The 4,969-nt window shown below is 34.8% G+C and overlaps 1 non-coding gene across 1 annotated transcript; it reads left to right on the top strand.

Moving 5' to 3' along the window:
* Positions 1-2,127: 2,127 nt before the first annotated feature.
* On the top strand, positions 2,128-2,234 carry LOC136231527 (small nucleolar RNA R71). Its single transcript, XR_010689901.1, has one exon. It is a non-coding gene; the product is annotated as a small nucleolar RNA R71 (small nucleolar RNA).
* The last annotated feature ends 2,735 nt before the right edge of the window (positions 2,235-4,969 follow it).

A 4,969-nucleotide genomic window follows, 5' to 3' on the forward strand; every position in this document is an offset into this window, starting at 1 on the left:
ACAACAATTATGCCTCCTTTTTTAGGTACACAATGGATTGGACTAACCCATTCACTATCCGAGATTGGATAAATGATTCCATTGTCGAAAAGTTTAGTAATCTCATTTTTGACTACTTCTTTCATGTTCGGATTTAAGCATCTTTGCCTATCCGCTTTAGGTGGCTTATCCTCTTCTAAGTGAATTCTATGCATCATGATACTAGGATTAATTCCTTTTAAGTCTGAAATTTTCCATCCCATACTTCCTATCCTATTTCTAACAACTTCTTTCAATTTTTCTTCTTGATCATTTGTTAATTTGTTAGAAATAATTATAGGTAGAGAATCGCCTTCGCCTAAGAAAGCGTACCTCAAATGACTGGGTAACTCTTTAAGTTCTAATTTAGGGGGTGTTACAATTGAAGGCGGAACTGGTCCATCTTCTCGAATCAAAGGCTCTGGGTCCTTATCTTCTAATTCCTCACCTATTATAGGCTCAATTATTTCTTCACTCTGAATTACATCATTGACACATTCCTCGACTAAATCAAGTTTCATACAAGCGAATTCCTCCATAGGGTATTTCATCGCTTTGTTCATATTAAACTTGATCTTATCTTCTCCTATCCTTAAAACTACCTTCCCTTCCGACACATCTACTAGAGCGCGTCCCGTGTTCATAAACGGTCTACCGAAAATTAAAGGGCAATTTACATCATATGCAAAGTCTAGTATAACAAAATCGGTAGGAAAAATAAATTTATCGACTTTGACTAAAACATCTTCAATTATACCATATGGCCTCTTAGTGGTTTGATCCGCTAATTGCAAAACCATATTGGTACGTTTGATATCTTCTTCTAAACCTAACTTGTTAAAAATAGACAATGGCATTAAGTTTATACTTGCTCCTGAATCACAAAGATAACTTAGGAATTCAATATCTCCCAACTTACACGAAATAGTAAAACATCCGGGATCTTTGAGTTTAGTGGGCAAATTACTTGATACTATTGAACTACAGTCTTCAGTTAACGAAATGGATGAAATTCCTTCCCAACTGATTTTCTTTGAAATCAAATCTTTTAAAAACTTACCATAGTTAGGAATTTGTGTGATTGCATCCATAAATGTCAAATTGATGTGCAAATTTTTAAGTTTATCCAAAAACGTTAGAAGTTGTTTATCATAGTCCTTATTTCGAACTTTGTGCGGAAAAGGTGGCTTGGGTACAAAAGTTTTGGTACTTGTGTCAAATGGTGAACTATTTGTGTTTAAGATATCTTCTTTGGATTTTGATAAATCAGTTCCTGGTAATGTTGCATCTTTGGGCATTTCAGGTCCTTGATAATTTTTCCCTGAACGAAGAGTGATAGCCTTCACCTGCTCTTTCGGATATTCCTCCGTATGGCTGGGAAGACTCCCCTCTTTTCGAGATGGAATTGATTTAGCAAGTTGACCAATTTGAACCTCCAAATTATGGATGCTAGATGAGTGGTTTTTAATAAGCTGATCGAATTTATTTTCGATCCGTTTAAAACCATCGTCGTGATTACTTATTTTTCCACTGATAGCATCTATAAACTTGTCGATTTTAGAAGATAGAGTGCTAATCGTATCTCTTGACTGATTTTGATAATTAGTGGTACGATTTTGATTAGCACTAGCATTATTGTTATTGTTATCTTTCCAGTTAAAGTTAGGATGATTCCTCCATCCAGAATTATAAGTATTAGAATAAGGATTATTAGTTTGGTTTTGCCCTTGGACAAAATTTACCTGTTCGATCTCACTCATATTTTCGTAATCCAAATCTGTTTGGATTGGATTACCATTGGTATCGCGTGGTGCCATAAATTTGTCAATTTTGTGCGATAAAGCAGAAAATTGGGCTTGTAGCATCGTGACTGGATCAAGTTCAACTATACCTTTAACTGATGGTGTGGTTGAGGATGATGGTTTTGCTACCGGCATATGTCCACGTTTCGCAGGCCACATACTGCTGTTGATTGCCATTTCCTCCAAAAGCTCTCTCGCTTGGGCTGATGTTTTCTTCATAAATAGCCCTCCCGACATAGCATCTAATGAACCCCTAGTTGTAGGATTTAGTCCATTGTAAAATGTTTGCATTAAAAGTTCAGCGGGTAATTGGTGGTGTGGGCATAAACGTTGAAGTTCTTTAAAACGTTCCCAAGTTTCATAAAGAGTCTCATTATCATTTTGAGAAAAAGATGTTAACTCTTTTATGACTCTTGCGGTTTTTGCTAAAGGAAAATATTTTGATAAAAATACTTGGGCTAATTGTTCCCAAGTGGCAAAAGTTGCGGCTGGCATAGAAGTTAACCATTCTTTGGCTCTATCCTTCAAAGTGAAAGGAAAGAGGCGAAGTTTGATTGCTTCTGCAGTCACATCTGGGATTTTAAAAGTGTCACAAATTTCAAGGAAATTTGTTAAATGGGTGTTAGGATTTTCGTTAGGTAACCCGTAAAATGTTACATTATTTTGCAACATATTAAGCAAAGTTGGCTTAATTTCAAATTGGTTTGCGGTGATTCTGGGTATAACGATACTATTGGTCACACCGGCCACACCTGGCCTAGCGTAATCCATAAGTGTTGGTGGGTCTGCCATTTTTTCTGGCTCGGTATATGTTTTTACTGGAGTCTTATTTTTGTTTTTCTTGTTTTTCTTGTTCTTCCTAATGGTTTTCTCAATTTCTGGGTCTATAGGGTCTGGTACAATGCCTGAACTTCGAGAACTGCACATGAACCTGAAATCTTGCACGAACCGAAACTACCTACAAAACAGAATTTGAAAAATAAATAAATTAGTAAATGAAAATTATTAAATTATAAAAGTTAAAATAAGTATGTTTAAACCTAGATTCGAAATAAAACACGAAAAATCTAAAATTTTGTCAAAAATTTTGGCGTTCCCCGGCAACGGCGCCAAAAACTTGTTGAGCGATTTCCGCAAGTGCACGGTATACGCTTGTAGTAATAAAAGATATCGAACCCACAGGGAACGCTTTTTAACTAAAACTTTATTTGATTCGGTTTTAATCACGTGTTTAGGTTTAATAAAAGAAATGCGTTTAGTTGATGGAATTGGTTTTGGTAAATTAGGATTAGATTGAAATATTATATCGAGTTTAGAGAACAGTTCCGTCTTGAGATTTTGATTACAAGACAGATACTTCCGTAATTGGAATAAATAGTAGGTATAAAACTTATTTTCATAAAGCAAAGAAAGCAACTTTAACTTTGTAAAGATTATGGACATGTAATAATATAGGGATTTACTCAATTAAATGGCTTTGAACCGTAGAAATCTCTCTGGATCGGAGCAGATTGCTACCTTAATCAAACTAGTATTTTATGTCTGATAAGCCCCGATCAGCGATCATATCATCCATAAAAACTAAATCTGTCAAGTGTTCGACAAAGTTTTTATATGAATAAGATGGAATAGAACGTTTTAATAAAAACACCAATTTATCATTTTGAAAATCATTTTGTCAGAACAATATCAAAATAACAAAAGTAAGAATGTATTGAATAAATAAGTATATCATTAATGAAATGTGAATTTTCACAAGTTAACAGAGAAGTAGAAACTTGGATAGCATTGCAACGAAAACTTTGAGATCCGGGTTGTCAATCCTTCCCTCATCCTCCGTAGGTTTGTCAGACCTCATATGCTTCAGCCGTCAATTCTTCTCGCTGAATCTTCGGAATAGAGACTGGTCAGTCCACTACCAGAATGAAAACTTGTCTCTGATCAACCTTAGAAACTAAACTAATACTGTGTTTATAACTAATCTAATAACAACTTGTGTACAACAAGTTTGTTTACACAGAAATGAAATCTAACTTTCTGATTCTTTTCTGAATCAGAAATTCAACATAATAACTTTCTTCTCTAATTTCTCTAACTTTTCCAACCTCTCAATTTCTGAAATGGATCACTTATTTATAGTTGTTGAAGGGTTGTAAATGATGGGTCGTGTCTGCTGGTGAAGGGTCGAATTTATCCAAACGAACAGTCGCGTTTCTCGGATTAAAACATGTGAATTATGTGCAGAATACTTCGCTGTCGCGACTGAGATTCTGAAAATCTCAGTCACGACAGGGGGTACAGGGACGAGTTGAAGATTTCGTTCTTCTTTCGTGACGCCTTTCGTAAGTCGCGACTGAGATTATAAAAATCTCAATCGCGATAGAGAGTTATCTCCCTGTCTCTTCGACTGCTTTTCGTCCTCCTTGAGCGTTCTTCTGGCTGATATGCATTCTCAGTACGTTTTTTAGGTTTTTCCTCCATTTTAGCTCCGTTTTAGCTCCTATTTGGATTTAACCAAATAATTAAGTATCTTGCATCAAAGAAGTAAATAAAGACGTAAAAGTATTCTAAATGAATATAATTAGCACGATTTCAATGTAAATTTAACGTATTTATATATGATATTTTAGGTATATTTTGGGCTTAACAAACTCCCACACTTAAGCTTTTGCTAGTCCCGAGCAAAATTTCACTGAATTTATTCTTTAATCAATCTCTTTATAAATAGAACATATATCCATATATCCATTTTTAAATTAGTTAAACCGAAAGATAAACTTTTCATGGTAAATTTATACGCAAAGTATCAAACTAGCTAGTGTAAAAGAGATATATTACTCGTCTTGTATCTCAATTTTTATATTGAAGTATTTGGGACGGTGTAAGCACGCATGTTTTCGAATCTTTCGTCTCAAGGCATTTCTAAGCACAAAATTTCCTTTCCCAAACCTAAACTATTACATATGTAGATTTATTAAGGACTCAGGTTTAATATATTTGCTTAGTCACGCCCGTGATAAGGGTGGTCTCATCCGTGACTTTATATGAATTAATTTTCTTTTGTGTTCGTTTAAGAGGTACCGACCATGCCATGGGTGGACGCAATCGTTACTTAAAACTTTAAACACGTTTAATTTTGCTTTAATTTT

Source organism: Euphorbia lathyris, chromosome 5, assembly GCF_963576675.1.
Source record: "Euphorbia lathyris chromosome 5, ddEupLath1.1, whole genome shotgun sequence".
Classification (NCBI taxonomy): Eukaryota; Viridiplantae; Streptophyta; class Magnoliopsida; order Malpighiales; family Euphorbiaceae; genus Euphorbia; species Euphorbia lathyris.